Here is a 20,422-nt window from a genome sequence, read left to right as displayed (position 1 = left end):
AAAATGGAGCATTTCCTTTGATGTAAGAACGCAATGGGAGTAAAGACAGGAAAATAGTCGGGGAATGACACATTTAAAGAATGCTAGCCAGCCTGTTTCTCTTGATCTTACTGTCATATCATGTCATGAAATGTTTTCTTTAAAATATTTTTTTCTCTTTACTTCGCTGGAAATAATGCCAAAATAATAATTGCCGCACAGTCACAGTAACAGATGCTGACAGGTACGTTGACAGATGGCTTTTTAAAGTCCACTGAGCTCGGTAAAAAATGAATAATAAATAAATAATAGCAAACACTGCATCATGTCAGAGATTAGATGTTACTGTTTTCATCACCATCACTGTGAGCAGAACCATTAGCATTTATTTTCAGCAGCACTAAGATGGAAATGCACGCTGGCTATGTGCCCGTCAGCTTGGCATTTAACCCCAAACAGGTGCCAGTGATGCTGCCTTTTGATGTGGAGTACAGAGTCAGAAAGATGTTCTCTGTGGCAAAACACAGCTTTACTCTCTTCTGTTTTAGGAATTAAACAGGAAACCTGTCCTTTAAAACTGACCTTCAATGTGCTTATGCCTGTGTGTGTGTGTGTGTGTGTGTGTGTGTGTGTGTGTGTGTGTGTGTGTGCATGTGAGTGTGTGTGGGGTGGTGGGCGGATGATATAAGGGGAGGCTGATACTCAAAATGGTAATCACATATCTCATTGCATGTATAATGAATTACTGAGAGTGAAATGGACAATTTAAACAGCAGTCACATTTACATTTTTTGCCCCCTTATGATTTGTGATATTGGGCTATATAAATACAATTGACTTGAGTAATTTTTATATCTTAACTGGGGGAAAAACAGATTGTCTGTTTACACTTGTACATGTAAAGATTCAGGTTTTGAAAAATAAATGGACTACCATAAAATGATGTGTCGATCATTTATCAATTGAAACAGACATCAACCATTTAATATTGAGTCCTGATCCAGTACTTCCAATTTTCAAGGTAATGCAGTAGCCTAGCGCACACTTCAATTATATTAAAGTTATTAAAATCAGTCCAATGTAAATGCTTGATGACTGAATAGCCCTTCTTTGCATTAATGAAACATCCCTGCATCAAAGCTGTGCCTTAATGTTTTATTTCCTATTTCCTTTTTTCTTATTACAAAGTAAAAAAAAAAAAATCACAAACCCTCTCTTGGGCCTTGTCACTGTCTCCAGGGAATTTCTCTCTCCTCCTCTTTCTTGCCCTCCAGTGTTTATCGCTTCGGAACAGTTATCTGTAACAAACCGTACTCCATTGAGGGTTTATTTTCATCATCTGTACATCTTTTCACAGATTATAAGTTACTGTTATTGTCTTTTTGCTTGAGGGTCTGTCCTTCTGTATCAAACTCCGCCGAGTCCAAGCAGGGGCTGGGGCACGCCAGCGGTGGTAAAACATCATGCACCATAGATGACAGCAAACGCAACAGACACTGAGCTGAAATGAAAGTGAGAGTGCACACACATGCTGCAAATAACATAAACAGTCTCACTGTACTGTCGTTTGTAGCTTGTGGTGTTCCGCTGCTTCAGCCCCTGCTCTTACACACAGATGGAGCTCAGAGGAGGGGAGGAGAGTTGAGAGACGGAGGGTAAAAAAAACCCTTTGTGGCAGCTGACAAAGGATTGGATAGGCTCAACATGGCTCAATGGCTGTAATACCAAGTCTTTCAGATCTGATCAACACATCCCTACTATGAATAATTGAGTTTTGGGAGGTCACGTTGACCTTGACCTTGGACCTTTTACAACCATAATAATAATTTTATTTGGCCCGCGAGGCAATACCAAATTATTATATTATTATTGTAAATTAATGACATTGATGTGTTTTTTATTTGAAATTTGATTTTGCATGTCTGCACTATTTAGTTAAATATTGTATGTTTATAAGTGTTGCTGGTTCCATATTTAATGTTAAAGCAAAACATGTTTGGTATATATTAAAAGGTTTATTTGTTCAATGTTGGCCCGCGATTTTATTCAAGTTTTACATTTTGGCCCATTGTGTATTTGAGTTTGACACCCCTGCCTTAGGGCATCACTTTTTTACATGACTGTTTTATTTTATATGAAACTTATGAAACTATCTTTTATAATGCCTAACCAAAAACTTTTTAGCTCTAACCTTCAAGCCTCAATGGAATGAAACTGCTGTTTTTTCTGTGCCAAAACTGAACAAAAAAGAAAGTGAAATTTAACAAAACTACTAGAAGCCATTGAACGGGCTGATGACAACCTATTGTACCTACTAGAGGTGGAGCAGGCCATTGAATGGGCTGATAACAACATAACACCCTACTAGAAGGTAGAGTAGGCCCCTACTTGCCCATACTTGGGATGACAAGCACTAATAAACACCCATTCAATAATGTGATAAAGTCCCGATCTGGTGAGTCAGTGCATCCTTGAGTTCAAGTATACGTTTGTGCCAAATTTGAAGAAATTCCCTCCAGAAGTTTATGCCCGTCATCTATGATATCACATACATAATCATCAAGCACATCATATAAAACACGAATGACCTCAAATCTTTGTTACAGTAACACATATTCAGTGAGTGAAATGCAAAGCTCAGGGTGCAGTCCAGAAGAATAAAGGTTGTAGTAATAGGAAGTGTAGAAACCCCCCACACTTTTAAGTGGAAGATATCACTTGCAGAGGAAATACGTGACTTTTTGTAAATATTCTTTTTTGCCAAAGGCATCCCTGAGGGTGGGAATTCAAACGAGGCATACAGGGGGTTAGAGTGGTCCTTTCAAATATTTTGGGCTTTGCTTTCAGTTCTGATAGTGAACAAATCCCCAGCTGATTCTGTGGTTTTACAGTGATTTTACTGACTGTGTAACCCCCCTAGTTAAAGTGTTTTTGCATTCAAACCACAGTGTACATACCAAGATGTTAGATTGTGCAGTGTATCTAAAATGAAGCTTTTAACACAAGTTCAAGCAGAAAGGCAATTATCATTATAATTCATCATCACCCTTTCAACTCAGTGAGTTCACTGGGATTTGTTCACAGGCTTTCCAGTCATCCAGTGTTCTTCTCAGCCGAACAAATTTATTTAACACCTTTCATCTTAATCTTTTATTTTATAGGATTCTTGACATTTGCAGGACTTGTTTTTTTCTTTTCTCACACTATGTTCTTTGTGACCGTTTTGCACCAAAATGCAAAAACCTACGTGTCAGTAAACCTGTTTCTGATTCTTAATGTGGGCCAACGCCTCACTCTTATTCTTAAATAAAGCTTCTGCATCCTCGTTTACTTGTGGTGTCTCTCCTGATTAAAGGTCATTGCATCACAACTGGAGAATTCTCCTTCAGGTGAACAATCCATAAAGTGAAAAATGGCTTATTGCTTGTTTAAAGATCATTCCTTTGGCTGTGGTTGATAAAAGTAACAGCCAACAGCTTTAAACCCTAAAGCCTGAACCAATAGAACTCTTCTGCTGTTCGAGTGTGTCTGTCAGACAAACCCACAGGTATAATACCTTAATAATCTGCACCTGGACTTTCTTTGGGGATCAACAGGCTGACCCACTGGCAGAACAACTTCCACAAGCTACAGCTTAAACAGCTCACACAAACTGAAAAAAATATCTTGCCACAGTTATCCACAAAATAACACCGGCTCTCCAACCAACACTGACACCTTGGATAATTGGGTTGTGTATGCCCTGTCGTCCCTGTCAGTGCTCCCCTCCTGAACAAATGCTCCACAACAGATCGAGCAACAGAAAACCTCGAGAAGAAGACGGCCATTATTCTATTACCAATCATACAACTAAAATCGGTAACACTTTACAATAACCATCATTTATAAATGGTAAACAGATAGTTTATTAAAGTTTAATCACCATTTATAAACCGTATATAGGCCATTTAGAATGGTAAACAGAAAATGTGTTAATGTTGAACTATAATTTAAAAAATGCCAAATATATGGCTTATTAATGTAAGTTGTTACTTTACCATTAACAAACAATTACATTATAATTATTAGTTTAGAAATAGTTTTGCACTCATCATAACATTTTTAACAGCAATGTTAAGTTTGTAAATTATTTCAAAAATGATTCATATACCTTTAAGAAATTGTTTGAAAACATTTAAATATTAAATATGTATAGCACTTTGTAAATGGTTAATAATTGGTTTATAGACCATCTATAAACATGACTTAGATGGTTATTGTAAAGTGTTCCCCTAAAATCTATCACTTAATAAGGTTTTACATATAAACTGCCATATATGGTAACCACCATTGCCATCATATGGACAGGATGTTAACACTCGACATGCATGAGATACTTTAGCCGAAAAATTAATTTTCGGTTCTATCTGTGTAAATAAATTAAATCTGAAGTTCAGACGTTCTAACATCTTTTTCTCAGTAACAAAAAACTTGACCACTTCAATCAGCTTGTTAACTTAAAAATTAATTGGATGAGATTTTTGCCACTGAAATTGATTTCATTCAAATTAGTGCTGGGCAACAAGGTCAGCAAGAAGCTAGCAGCAATGTTCCAATTGTTCTTCTATGTGCGTCATTGTTTTTCTCGGTTTTCCTTGTTCTATCCTGAGAAACTGTGACAGATATTTTCATTTATTTATAACTGTTATTGTCAAGCCCTCTGAGGCTGCAGCTGTGATTAAGGGAACACCAATGAATATGATTTGATGCACAATAGTGCGAGTTGTCAATAGTTGTGTTTTTTTTCTCAAATAGTCAGAGTATTCTTACCATTTGACATATTATTTTTTTATAATTGAAAATAAATATTTTAGAACATGTCCTTGCTACTTAACATGCAGCTCATTATGGTGAGCTACTCTATGTAATGGAAAGAGAAGCTTTGGAGTGTTCTTCATTTTGGTTTGTGTAGTCCTTAAGTCTCATTGGGAAAAGCCCTAGGGCCATGAGACTGCTATATGCAGTAGAATGCTTATTAGTCATTTTCATACTGAATACTGATTAACATATGCATTATTGAGTCGTGGGTGTAATACGGTCCTAAAGTTGTGTGTTATTCCTCACTGCTGATTTTGATCTTTACCTGTCAAATACTTTTAAACAATTAATTCATTTCTTGAGGGACATTATCTACCCATTTGATATGCAATGCTTTCTCTGTTTTGTAAATGCTCATTAAAACCTCGCCTCAGGTTATATACACAGGTACATGGTCTACCGATGTGCTCATCACATGCCGCATGCATCAAGACACTTTGCACCTCTGAACAGAGACTCTGCATGACAAAATCTGAAAAACATTTCCATCCACTGATCCCCAAGCAAGGTATTTGATGTGAGAATGTACCACTACGGTAATATCAAGAGGATAATGATAGTTAATGTGCCAAATGAGGTCCAATAGGAAAATATTAAACCTAAGAAATAGCAAAATAATGACAAAGTTAGGAAAATACATTTTTATTTGCAGCTTGAAACAATAAATTATATCAAATTGGGCACAATTAGATACAGCAATATTATTCAAATAGAAAGTGCATTTCAGTTTGCCTCTGCTAATTCTTCATGTCTTCGTGAAGGCCCAAAATGCATCCGAAGAGGAAAGAAAACAAACTTTGATATTAACATTGGCATTGAAATGTCAAAGTGAAAGGTTTGTCTTAAATGGGCTTGAATATGGATCAACGTAGTAGGTTAAAAGTGGTTTAAAGGTTAGTGCCAAAAGCCATAGACACACTCATTCCTTAAAAGTTACGAATAAAAGTGTGTAAACGACCAAATTGCTTCAACATTGACAGTACAAGTCGATGTGGACGCCATAGAAATCAAATTAAAATAAGATTTTTGACACGTCCATTGTGGCATCAAGACACTCTGCTGCTCTCTTCATCTGGAAGACACAATTATATTTGAGTGCTTTGGGAGGTGTCAGTCTTTTGTTTAAATCCTATCTTTAATCACTTTCTGATGCATGTAGTTGGAAATTGTTCTATGAGCGATCACACCAGGTTCACAAACAAACCTACTTTAATGAGGTATTCTGCTTAAAACTCCACAGGGGTTCACAAGTGATGTGGTATCACTGCAAATAAGTCTGCAAGCAACTGAAACTGCGGTAAGCGTCACAATCTCCAATTCCAATTCGCACATTTTCCCTGTCTCCTCTTTTTCCCTGCCATGTGGTAACTCTGTCTCTGTCCTTTTAGATTATTCCACTCCCACCTGGCCTGCAGTCACCCCTGCATTTCCATCACCTGACCTCCACGCCCACCTGCACTCCTGTTCCTACTTTCCCATCAGCTTAGCAGCACATATACCGGCCCATTTCCATACATCCTCCACCAGATTGTCTACCCAGCCATTTTCTCTGCCTGTCTGCTGGATCGTTGCTCTCTAGCCTGATACCCTATTGGATACGTTTATCTCCTGTCTGCCTGTCTTTTTGATCTTGAGTATACTTGAACTTTTTATTTTCTTGGCCTAGTCTCAGAAACATGGGCTCAGAAACAAGTTTTTACTGAGCATTTTACAATCAGAGTGTCAATTCAATAATTCAGGAAACCGTTCTGACAAATTTGAAAATATAATTGATTGAAAACAAGCTCTAAACTAGGCATTATTTTGCCACAAGGATGTAGCAAAACTCTGGCAAGTTCTAGTTGTTCGTGTGCCAAGTCATGTGGAGTATATGTACAGAGCTGATATTTGACATCTGAGCTCGGCCCTCATCCCACTCCTGCAAGCATATGCCAAGCTCAACACTGCAGAAATTGAAGTGTGACGGTAATAACCCCTTATTAAATGCTACATTTACAGAAATGTTATGTGAGCGGCAGCAGTAGCAGTAGAAGCAAATGTTAGCAGGAGTGTTAACTGCAGCCACTGGCCTCATCTCAGACCACCGAGCAAATGTGTAATCTAATGAGCGCCTTCTCTGTGCCGTCTGAGCATCAAATGTTCGGTGGCCATTTCCCAACAGAGCACCAGATATGCAGGAGCGTGCTAATCTCGCCGGTTGTGTCTAGCGCTGTGGGTGTGTGCGGCGTTTTGATGAAAAGGCTTCGGACCAGGATATCTTTGGAGGTGATCTCCTTTTTATTCTGATAGAAGAGGTAAATAACCAAATCCTCCGTCAATCATCAACTGTGGGACCTGAGCTCCTCTCCTGTGGAGGACAACAGGGAAAAGGGCTCATGTCGGATTCAAAACATTAATACACAGGAAACCTACCTGATGAAAGAAGTAAATAGCACAATCCTCTGTCAGGTAACTTGATCTCTTAAATAAATTAAATGACAGGATGTTAACGTGCTATAAGCCATCAGATAAACTTTTACGTGACAGGACAGTTAACTTACCTCTCCCATGGAGTACAAGAGGCAGGAGCAACATGATCTCACAGGAATCCGTGAAATAGCCACGGATTTGCTTAACTCAAAATCCGTGGAATAGCCACGGAATCACTCAAATTTCCGTGAAACTGACACGGATTTCGCTACAATGCAAGTTAATGACAGTCATATCCCGTGGCTATTCCAACATACAAAGTGATTATGTACATTCACTGAGTGAATATTTAGAAAATAAAACATATATTTCTCACTAGAAATGTGATCAAAATCCATTTTTATGCAGAAACTAAGTCAAAATATAGATTTTTTCACTAAAAATGAGAGAACTGTCCGCCATGTTTTTTGTTCTGACCGCCGGGACCTTGAAAGTCACGTGACTTGAACAAACCAATAGGAAAAAATATTAACTTGCATTGTAGTGAAATCCGTGTCAGTTTCATGGAAATTTGAGTGAATCCGTGGCTATTCCACGGATTTTGAGTTAAGCGAATCCGTGGCTATTTCACGGATTTCTGTGAGACCAGGTTCGGCAGGACACATCATTTATATGTGGGACCCCCATATTGAACATAGGGATGCAGACAATGAATCTCAAATGTTCCACATATTGACGCTAGAGGCCAAACATTTCAGGTTCAGGAGCTGATATCTAGCCATTTTCCATTGTTTTCTTGATTTCTTGATTGATTCTGGAAAATGGCTAGATATCAGCTCTTGAATTAAGCTTTTATGAGCTATTTTTGTTCATTTGTTGATTATACTCAATGTCACTCAACACATCTCCGCCTTCTGCACCAGCACTGAATACTTGCAGTGATGCAACGAGGGATCCACCTGTTACTTCCCTCATTACCTGTACATCGTTTTCAGCTTTCTCTTATGTACATTGTTTTGAAATGTCATAATGCATATTCTGAGTTGAATTTTCTCACTGCTTTTGAATTTTATGTTTTTCACATGTACCTATTAAAATGACTGTTGCATTGTTGTCCTGTTCTCACTCAATCTTGGTCTAACTAGGTTAACAATCAGTGATACAGTTCTCCCTCGGCCTGCAACCAAATTTCTAGTGTGTAGTTGACTCATGTAGTTGACTTGTAGTTTTGACTCACACATGTTAGTCAAAAGGGGGGAAGTGTGAAGGAAATTTGATGTTTCTTGTCATGGTGGGGCATGAAGTAGGCGGAGACCCGATATTCAAGACGCAAGGCCTTGTGGGAACTCAAACTGTGAACTTAACTCTGATAACACCATGTGATAAGTCAGGTCTGTCCTGATGTGATAGATAGGGCCGGAAGGTAAGGGACATTGTCTCTTGCTGAAGAGCCAATGTCAACAACCACAAGTGGAGCAGTGTATGGGACTTTGTTGCTTTGTCAAATAACCATCCGGGACTGAGCGGTGTATTGGCGTACGGATGTGTTAATAAAACCTGGAGAACTGAGTATTGTGTGCGTCTTGTTTGGCCAGTTCACTCATTAACTTAGTGCAGTTGTCAAAGCTGCCACAGCAGGACGCATTACAGCGGACGGTGAAATACGAAGACATAGCTCGTTTTTTGCTGCCTGTACACACGGCCTATACCAGCGGTACTCAATAGGCGTCCGGCCCGCCGGCCACCTATTTGTGACCCCCGAACTGTTATTACTTCAATACTAGTGCAGTGCCTCTAGGAAGTATGTATTCATACATTACATGCCACCTACAACGTCTGCAACTCCATAAAACACTTACTTTTCATAAGGTACGCACAATACCAGCTCATACACATTGAACATTGATATTCGCTGGAAACTATTTAAATATTATTGGGAAATCGAACCTTGTAGCGCACTTTAAAACTCCGATAGATAGGTAGGCTAGATAGACTTACAGATGAGATGAGTCAGGCGTGGAAATCCAGAGCGAATTGTGTTACTGACCAGGTGTTGGCCAATCACACAATGGGGCGTAGCTCCCCTAAAAGGGGGCGGAGCTCCACTAAAAGGCGTCCGATCGGAAACAGTGTAATGTCGCAACATGTCCTATGTAAATAATGATATTTGGAAAAATAAATTCAAAAATCTTCAAAATCGAGGATGCACACCTTCGTGCCATGTGCAAGCCACATACGAAATTGGTTGGGTCAGTACCAGTACGTGTACATCGGGACTTCGTCTCCATGCCAACGGTACACAGACAGCCGGCATGCGAGCGCAATTTTTAACTTTCACTTTCGTTTTTGGAGAGGTTCGTATATTAACACTTTGTCAGCTGTAGGAGCCTCGATTGCACAAATAAAAAAAAAAGATTGCACTTACATGGCATGTTCCAAGTTATCTACTAAAAAAAGGTGGACAGTGAAAATCGACAATTCAAAGAAGAATGGATTGAAAAATGTACATTAATTCTCCCTCCAACCAGCACAAGACCCATGTGGTTAATATGCCAGAAGACTATAGCTGTGATCAAGATTTCCAATTTGAAATGGCATTATGAGACAAAGTAAAGGAATTTTGAAGAGGCATTTTCTCAAAATTCAGAGGTAAGAACAACAAAAATAAATGCTCTGAAATCGTCATATCAAGCTGCAAGCAGGATTCTTGTCACATCTATGACACGAGAAATAATAAGGCAATGCATGACTGAAGTGATGGACACAATGTTTGAAGGCAAACGAAAAGAGGAAATTAATGCTAAAATTAAGCAAATCCCCTTCTCAGAATCCACAGCCAGCAGACGCACTGAAAAACTGCAGAGTACATTTCCCTAGCTGTAGATGAGTCCACTGACACCACTGATAATGGTCAGTTGATGGTGTTTGTGAGATATAAGAATGAGTCAAAAAGGGAGTTTTTATATATTAATTAATTAATCAATGTTTTATTAATTTATGTCAAAATGGATATTATATTTTAAGTTCACATTTTTGTTTTTTTGGATAAAAAGGACATTTTCTTATGAAGGTAGCATGTGGTCTGACCGACCTCAATAAATGGACCTTTGAGTCATTGAAAAAAATCTTGGTGGCCTTTGAAGATTTGTATTTGAGTACCCTGCCCTGACCTATAATGACGTTTTTGATGGGAGAACAGGCTGTTCAGGTTCTAACTATCTCATTTGTGTTTATATAACACCACATATTATTAATGTGTATTTGACTCTGGTACACATATTCCTGCTGTCTACTAATGGAATGTGTTATACTAAAACAACACAATAACCAAAGAGCAGGACTAGTCACCAACATAAATTGCTCTAAATGTCATCTATCAGGCTAATATTGAGTCCAGGGAGACGACTGCAGGAAACCTCAGTCAATTAGGCAATGATAACTCGCAAATTACATTTTCATTTTCAATTATTAGGTGTGATAGAGGACGACAATAACAGTTAATATCACTGTCATTCGAAGCATTTCACCTGAGGTTATGTGTCTGCTGTATTTGTACAAGACTAGGAGTCTGCAGCCAGCAGCTCTGAGGCTCTTATTAGACACATCAGTGTTTCAGGTAGCTGCTAATGTCACCATGCTAACACGCTCACAATGCCAATGGTGATGTCATGATATTGTTTTAAGAACAAAACACACGTAAATGTAAAAGGTCATGATGGTGCTTGATAAAAAGTCAGGGGATCGTGAGAATAATTTTAATTCACCTCGGAGAGACATAAATGTTTGTACCAGATTTCATAGCAATCCATTCAAGAGATATTGAGGGTAACAAAGGGTCAAAGGACAAGGGTAGACAAAGGGTACTATTGTACAGTATCCAATTGATATTTGCGAAAAGGGACATTTATACAGCAACATCTCCCCCTGGAACAACATTATTGCTGCTTGCAGTAATAGTTTCTTGAGTGGTTCTAATCATGTGAAAAGTATACTACTTTAGCTCAGCATTAATAATACACTTAACACTATACCTATTCATCATATACACTGTAAAAAACCTTTGTAGAAATTACAGTAAAACACTGTCAAATTGCATCAGAAATAGGTTGTCAAATTAAACATTGTACATCACCGTAGTGAATACTTTTAATTACTGTAAATCAAAGAATAGCATAAAACTTTGAATTCTACTGTCATAAACTGCAGAAAACACATAGTTTTGCAGTAAATATAACATTTTCATGTACAATTTATGGAGAAATGCCATGATGACACAATTACCCTAAAAGTAATGGGATTTTTCAGTAAAAAATTACAGTTTTTGCTGATATTTACATTTACATACGCTCACTGTATTTTTTACGGTGAAGTTCTGGCAACTACAGCTGCCGGTATTTTACCGTAAATTAAACAGATTTTTTTTACAGTGTAGTTTCTTGAATGGTTCTAATCATGTGAAAAGTATACTACTTTAGCACAGCATTAATAATACACTTTACATTATACCTATTCATCATATAGGCTGGACTGCTCAACTTAAATTATTATGCGAAATGTGTCTATACTTTCTTGTCTTTTGTCTTGTATCGTACTTCAGGTTCTTGTTCCAGAGAAAGAGGCTGAATTAGAGGCAGTAAACAGTGCAGAGGATGACAGAAATGAAGAGAGCTCTGAAGGTAGTGGAGGTGATGAAGTGGAAGAGAAAGAAAGGAGTCAGATGAATCCTTGCCAGACGAGTAAACCTCTCTCAATAATAGTGTTAATAAGAAATAAAATCTTCACTTTATGAGAGTGCCTCTGTACAGGGACAGGGATTCTGGGATAAGCCCCTGACCGCAAATGACCTCTTCATGGTGGCACCAGAGGAAATGTCAGGGGATCAACAAAGGCAGAGTAGCCCATTGATCGGGAGTGGGCGACATTTTTTTCCCCAAACGGCCATACTGAATGAGATAAAGTATATGAAGGGTCACACATTGGACACTTGAACTTAAACATGAACGCCAGTGCTGAATATGATGAACTACATGATTACAGAAAACGAGGCAGATTATTTATTTATATATTCTATGCGTTGTTTACTCGTGTGTCTAACTCAAACTTTAATTACATTACAATATATTTCTGCATAATTGAATCAAGAAAATGTTATTGCATTATTAACTATTTATGAACAAACACACTGTCTTATACATCAATAGATTCATTTCTGTTTTATTTTACTTGTTCAACTGTGAAATGAGAACTTACTTATAACTGTGAGATATTTACAGTGGTGGAATGTAACTAAGTACATTTACTCAAGTACTGTACTTAAGTACAATTATGAGGTATTTCGGTAACACTTTACAATAACCATCATTTATAGATGGTAAATAGACCATTTATAAATGTTGAACTATAATTTATAAATGGCAAATAGATGGTGTATTAATGTAAGTTGATAGTTACTTTACCATTAACAAACAATTACATTATAATTATTAGTTTATTAATAGGTTTGCACTCATTATAAAACATTTTAACACCAATCTTAAGTATGTAAATTATTTAAAAAATGATTCATATACCTTTAAGAAATTGTTTGAAAACCTTTAAAGATTAAATATGTATAGCTTTTTGTAAATGGTTAATAATTGGTTAATAAACCATCTATAAACATCACAAAGATGGTTATTGTAAAGTGTTACCGGTATTTCCATTTTATGTAACTTTATACTTCTACTGCACTACATTTAGTTGTCGCTTTAGTTACTTTTTAGGTCAAGATTTACATGAATGCATAATAATTAAAAAAAATAAAAATAAAAAAAAAAAAAAAATAATAATAATAATAATAATAATAATAACAACAATAATATATTTGGAATACATAAAACAATCTGAGTGGGTTCATTCTGCATAATGAGTATTTTTACTTTTAAAACTTTTTGGAAGTTTTAAATGCAGGACATTTTCTTGTAGTGGAGTCATTTCACAGTGTGGTATTAGTACTTTTACTTATGTAAGGAATCTGAATACTTCTTCCAACCACTGGATAATTATGAATGACACCATCTGTCACCAATGTAATTTAGTCTAATGGGCCAACTGAGAGGGCCACCGCCTCTCTTTGTAAGACCATCACACTCAGGTATCATGGCTTTGCAGAAATACACAAGACAGATGATGGATGTTTATCTAACTACTTTTAAATCACTTCTTAAAACCCAATTTCATAGACTTGTTTTTAATAATGTAATTAACGTTGGCATTGAAAAATCAATCATTTGTAGTAATGCTTTCTATTGTACTACTCTTTTTTCCCCTTCTTTTACTTTTTCCCCTTCTAATTCTGTTCTTTTACTTTTCCTCTGTATCTGAGAATGGTTTGTGATTGTTATTTTCTTTTAACCCATTAAGGCCTAAAGCGCCTGGAAAAAAATGCCTGGAAAACCTCTGGGCGATTTTCAAATGACCCCCTAAAACCTGAAGTTTTTCTGGAAATTCAACACCTACTAAATAATAGATTTTTCAGCCTCTGTAGCAGAAAAAAATTAAATTCAAAAAGTATTTGAGAGCTTATACCCGTGGCTTTCATACAAAGTTGAGTTTATTTGTCCAAACCTTCAATAAAGTTTTTTTTAAAAATCAACAAACTCAGCAAATGTTACATTTGACTGAATAAAAAATCCTATGCATAATACTAATACATGCCCATTAGCAAGATGCAAACATGATATGACCACTGGAAGAACAAGTAATAGTTCTCATTAGCCTACTGTAATAATAAAAAAAAGAATTATCATAATAATAATAATAAATAATAATAATACATTTTATATATTGCACTTTTCAGGGTACTCAACGACGCATAAAGTAATATAAGACATAAACAGTCATGATTTCTTATATCATCATCACAATCAATTATTATAATTAATATTAATATATTATGAATAATATTATTATTATCTCCAGATGGCCACAAATCTGTCTGTTCTTCGGTGAAAATATGTCGTCTAAAAACATATTCCTCATCCATAAATGCAGGTCGATTGGTTCCGAGGGTCAAAGTCCGGATCAGCAATTAAATCATCGGCGCTGTTTTCATCAGATCTCTTCCGTCACTTCCTGCTGAGCTCCTCCGCTATAGTCGTCTTCCGTCATGATTTCAAAGTTCTGGAAAAGTCCGATGTTGCATTGAGACGCTCCCACATGTATTCTGATCATGATTCTGATGCATTTCATTGGCCAAGAGACCGAAAATAGGTGGAAAAAAATACAAATACTACAAAATGACATATCCGCTGTCCCGGCCTTAACGGTAGAGTGACGTAACAGCGCTCCCGGTTTTAATGGTAGAAATGCGGTAATTCTTTCCCGACGTCAATGGGTTAATGCAAGATTAGTTTTTAGCCTTATGACATCATTCTCCTTGTGATGCTGACTTTGTAAGTTGTTGTTTTAAAAGGTTCTATATAAATAAAGTTATCATTATATCATTATTATTATCCATCAGCCAGTAGTGCTGTATCTGTCGGTGTGGCGGATTGGCACATCCAGGGTAGCCAGTGTTACATCAGTTCGGCCTACAGTAGTTATGTTGCTAGTTTATCACTTGAGGATGGTGAGCAAGAGTTACCTTAAGGCTTTCAGTCCAATCTAAAAACAGACAGCACCCATTGTTTGAATGGAGTTAAATAGCAGTACTGACTCACTGTAGTCATTTGTCTCAAGATTCATTAACACAATGCTGTGTCTTATTGATTGGGCCATGTCTTCCTTTTTCTTCCTTTGAGGTCGTTGCTGGCTGGACTGTGATGCTTCTGTCCCTGGGGCATGTTAGCCACGTGTGCTATAGATTGTGTGGGCAAAACGAATGTCTGTGAAATATGTTTCTTTTCCAAGAGTGTCACCAGCCTCATATACTGTCAAGCACACACGCATCAACTGAACATGCAAGTCAGCACAAGAAGATACTTAATAAAACGAACTGAGTTGCCAGTTTTTTTATGGTCAACAAGCTAAAACTGAGACAGTCTAATATCACAACCCTGGAATAAATCCTACCAACACGAAGGCCTTCAAAGACTGTAGTTTGCGGTGCTGTTGAATTGTATTACATTATACTGGCAAATGTTTTTTATTGACACATGAGATGAATGTTATCATCATGTACCCATCTCCAGATATTTCTATTGTAGTTCCACCATCTGGCTCCAGTAAAAAGTGCTGTGATATATTTGCACACAAACTTAATTCTTAAAAGAGATTTTTTTTTTTTATTATTCAGTGTATTGTTTTTGCACAAACTCAATTTTATAGTGACAACAGATTTATGAGTTCAGGGAACTACGCAGTAGTTAAATTGAAAGAAGAAACATCCACAGTGCCGTTTTTATCATTTTTCTTTGCAGTTTGATTACTGAGACGTCTGTGGGACTGTGAGGCAGCACGAGGGGATACAGCTCATTTGTTCGATGCTAATGTGATGGAAAAAAGATGAGGTCAGCGAGGCACCGGAGTCACCAAAGTGGGATTGATTCCAGATCAGATCTCACTTACATGAGAAACATGGGTGTAAACGTATTGATTATGAGTGCTCAGAAATCCTCAGTGCCTCTGGCAAGATTAAAGATGCCGGAGTGTCCTTCTCCTCTCGCCCTGTCCTTCTCTGACAAGATTGTGATTATCGGGGATCTGACTCTGTCAGCTCTTCCCACCGTTGCCGTCACGGCATTAACAACTGGTCAGCATAACTTTACTGGAAATCACACTCGCCAAGGGTGTTTAATTAATAGCTACAAATTCCATTTGCAGGAGAATTCCCCCGGTGTTAACTTCACAAAGCAGAAAAATAACACGTAAACACAAATGCAGCCTAATTTTTTTGTTATTTACATGACAACAATGAATTAAAATATTACCTCTTGACACACAGTACAAAAGTCTATGGGCCTGTTGCCAGAATTTATCTTCAGACGTGTCTCTTTTTTCCCCTCATCTTTGCCCCTGTGTTTTTACTTAATTTAGTAAAAAAAATTCAAAGCTACAAGAGCAAAGCTGCTTCTGTGCAAATATCTAATCATTCACAAGGTGACACATGTAGACCTCAGAGGCGGCCCTCCTTCACAAGTCTCAATGATAATCTGCACTTACTTACATCACTGATTATGTCTGTGGAAGAGAAAGTCCACCAGGCATTCAGTCCCGCTATTGCACAGAGACAGAGAAACACGAAACAAACAAGATTAATAATAGCCTGCGGTGCTCATCCCTGGGGCAAAGCAGCTAACAACTCTTGACAAAACAGGGTTTAGAACGGCAGATGGATTGTCTGTAGAAATGAAGGGAATGTGCATTGGGAGTGTAATGAAGAGAGAGAGAGCTGGGTGCAGCCTTTTCCCAGAGTCCCTTTGAACTAGCCTATGGAAATTAAATCAGCCTGTCACAGTTCCCATCGACTAACTCCACCTGGGGACAGTGACCACAGATATGCATATACACTAATCAGCCTTTGTTTTATCCAAAGAAGAGAATGCTTTTTGTAATTACAAACAATACTCTCGTGGTTCAATAAAAAGACAAGCAGTCCTTAGGAGAGTTACAACTGGGCCAACTAAGAAACTGAACACAGGCATCAAAATCTTTTTACTGGCTGTGACGAGGAACGTGAGATGCATCTATTCATGAAAAGGGGCAAAGCCAGTGGAGCATGTTTAGTTGCGAAAATTAAATTTTTTTGATTTTCTTCAACATCAAAGCTTTCAAACACCTTCATGTTAATTAAGACTCTCGCTTCTCTGTGTCTCTGATACTGGATACGACTTTGGATAAAACTGGAGGCTGCGAGGACGACTAAGTGGCATTTCATCACTGTACTGTAGACAAACTGTTCATACAAGAGGGTGTTAAAGGATAATGCTGTTTATTTGTGTCGTATGTAGTTTTATCTAACACATCCTAATGACATTGTACCAACTAATCAACGTCACTAAAAAGAGGTCGAGGCGGAAACAAACACTGACAGTTAGACAATCATACAGATACTAAGGAAACTAAAGAGACTAAAGAGATTAATCTGATTTAATTTGAAGAGAAAACAAACTGTCCAAACTGTCGTTTCAGAAATAATCTCCCTCCATATTAGCATGCCTGAATCACATATCATGTGACAATTCAAGTACACTGTGCATGCCCCTGCCAATATAAACATGGTGAAGGGCTGATAATGCCGCTGGACACAGGAATTTTCGCAAATCACTCAAAAAATAGCTTGCCTCCTGCGCATATAGGCAATGGTAGCATTAAAAAAATGCAGAATTTAACTATACAGCAGCTGTGAGCATAGACAACAAGGTCAGCAATGCCTGTAATTCATTATCTATGTTCAATTAATCACTAATGGTCAAGACTGTGTTCTTCTGGAAAAGAGTCACTTGATAGGTGCATGATGAATCAGGGAAGGACACGCATCTATTATCTATTATCTGCACTGATAAGACCCTATTAGGAAGAGAACCTGGGTGTAGGCATCATCATTTACGAAGGTCTCAGTTTCCGTCCATCCAGACTAAAAACGCATTTCCCATGTTTTCAAACTAAAATACAGCTAGCAGTGGTTCAAGGGTAAGTTTTGAGAGATTCAAAAATGTTCAGCAAAGTTATGAGTTTTATAACAAAAAGCTTTAAGTTTGGATGTAGCCTTAGTTTACACTTTGGCCTTCTTGTTCCACTTTGACATCCTTGCTGTAGTTGCATTTGCATAAAGATTTTCTGTACAGTGAGGTATTATTGCCAACATTGGGAATGTGCTCACTTTCCATTCTATAAATACTCAGAGTAAAATGTTTTTTGGATAATCCATGCCTGGATTAACAGCCACTGTGGGCCACCCGGTGTCTGTGCAATGTTTACAGATTTTTCTCAACCCCATTACTAGACAAAAACATTGATATTGAATTTATTATTTTTTTAATTCCCACTTAGTATTTGTGATCATTAGTTTTTTTTATTTTCATTTTCTGTGGTAATTTATGCTGACAAAGAGTTCCTTTGTTGGTTGTGCAAGCAGCTTATGAAGACACATACTGACAACCTCTAGTGGCTGTAGTTAAGATGATATGAGCAAATGAGGAAGTCAGGTTATATAGTATAAAGAGTGAAAAAGTCCACAAAGTTGGGGTGGATGGATGGATCAAATTAAGACAGGACATTAGACGTACTTAAATTTGTAAGTGAAGTTTATGTTACTGTACGATGTTACGTCATGTAACTTTGTCATGTCTAACTAAGTCATGTCCTTACAAACATAGTTTTTTTAAACCCGTAAGCATGATCTATCTCAAAACATAACCAAGTAGTTTTGCAGAAAAATACGACTCACATTTACGTTTTAGACTGTCCTCCACTGCAATCTTGCAGACGTAGTAGTAATGATCGACGGTGAGTTTAAATGGATAGGAGTGGTCGAACAATCAGTGGACTTTCACCCAGGAGAACATGGTGCATTTCCCATGTAAATGTAAATTACTTAACTACTAACCCTAACTTCTGTGGCTCACGTCACCCTCCTTAGTACTTCACTTTCCGCATTTACATACATTTTTTACTGTTTAAACTGTCTTTTATATACCTTACCAGGATTTTTTTGCCTTAAACCTTGGTCAGTGGTTTTGTAGCCTTAATTCACAGAAACTGCAAACCATACATATATGCATAATGTGGTGTGTGCTATTTTTTAGAACAATCTGCAGTACTGTGAGCCAAGGTTATAATAGTTTTGGATTTTTCATTAGTTTTAGTTTAAATTTCGTTGTGAATTTTTGTTTTCAAATTCAGTTAGTTTTAGTTAGTTTTAAAAGTGAGTTTTCTAGTTTTAGTTTATTTTTTATTTTTTGAAAATGCTTAGTTTTAGTTTAGTTTTTATTAGTTTTAGTGTTAGTTTTAGTTTTTTTGTAATGGGCTATGTGTTAGGTGCGAGATTCAATGTGGTCATAATAAATTTTGCCTTTATTTCCTTCGGTTTATCATCTCAGCCCCAATAAGGTTATTAACTGTTTTGAATTTTGGTTGGAGTGTAGACATCCCAGTCTCAGTAAACATATTCACCATGTGTTGCATGTTCAAATAGAAACACTGAATTATGAATGAAAAAAGTTGACAAAAACGAAAACTAAGGACATTTCCACTGTAATTTTAGTTAGTTTCAGTTAGTTATCGTTTTTTTAAAAACTCTAGTTTTTATTTTTATTTCAGTTAACGAAAATGTTTTTTCAATTCTAGTTTTCGTTATTTCGTTAGTTTTCGTTAACTATAATAACCTTGCTGTGAGCTGCCAAACACTCATTTTGACAAACGCACATATGTGTCGTTATCGGTAGTATTGACAAACGGTCTATTCTGTCATTTAGGTTGGAGAACTTGTTGGTCAGAGGGTGGGATCAAAGATCTGTGTGGTATATGTTTGAGGACTCTTTGGTCTTCTAATATTCATAACAAGGATACTCAGCTGCTTTCTCTACACTGGAATACTACCTTCGCCAGAATTGGATGGGTTGGAAAACTGTACTGTGAATCAGCAGGAACACCCATCCACAATCTGAATAACACACCTGGGCCTTTTGAAAGAGACAAGGATAGGTAGCTTTAATCATAAGGTATAACTTCTAATGTTGTGCTCATGTCTGTAAAAAAACAGGGATCAGAGATCAAATCCAAAAGCTGTCAGAAAACTACCCCCATCGGAAGCCCCCAGGCAGCTGGCATTACTGCAGTGATGTGAAGACCAACTACTACCTGACACATTTAATCAAGTGAGAGGGTCCACATTTAGACAGGCATGGTCCACAGGGAACCTGCAGAAGGGCCTCACAGCAAAAGGAAGAGAAAGAGAGAAAAAGACCATCCCGTCTGATTGATTCTCTCAATCCTTGATTGAAATTCATCCACTGCCATTGAAATACGTGAGCAGAAAGAGGGAATTAGTTTGAGTACTTTAAATGAAACACGGAAACCTTAAAATGTTGAGTATTCATTTTGTAATGGAACTGCACAAATTGAAAGTAAATTGAAAAATGATTGATTTTTTTTGTCAGTAACCTGGAAATATATAAAGGTATCAATATAATTTTGTTTCTTATCTGGATATCTGTGAACATTAAAGGTAGCATATTGTAAAAACTGAGTTTTCATG

The sequence above is a fragment of the Centropristis striata genome, chromosome 3, assembly GCF_030273125.1.
Source record: "Centropristis striata isolate RG_2023a ecotype Rhode Island chromosome 3, C.striata_1.0, whole genome shotgun sequence".
Classification (NCBI taxonomy): domain Eukaryota; kingdom Metazoa; phylum Chordata; class Actinopteri; order Perciformes; family Serranidae; genus Centropristis; species Centropristis striata.
Note: the sequence above shows the minus strand (reverse complement) of the source record.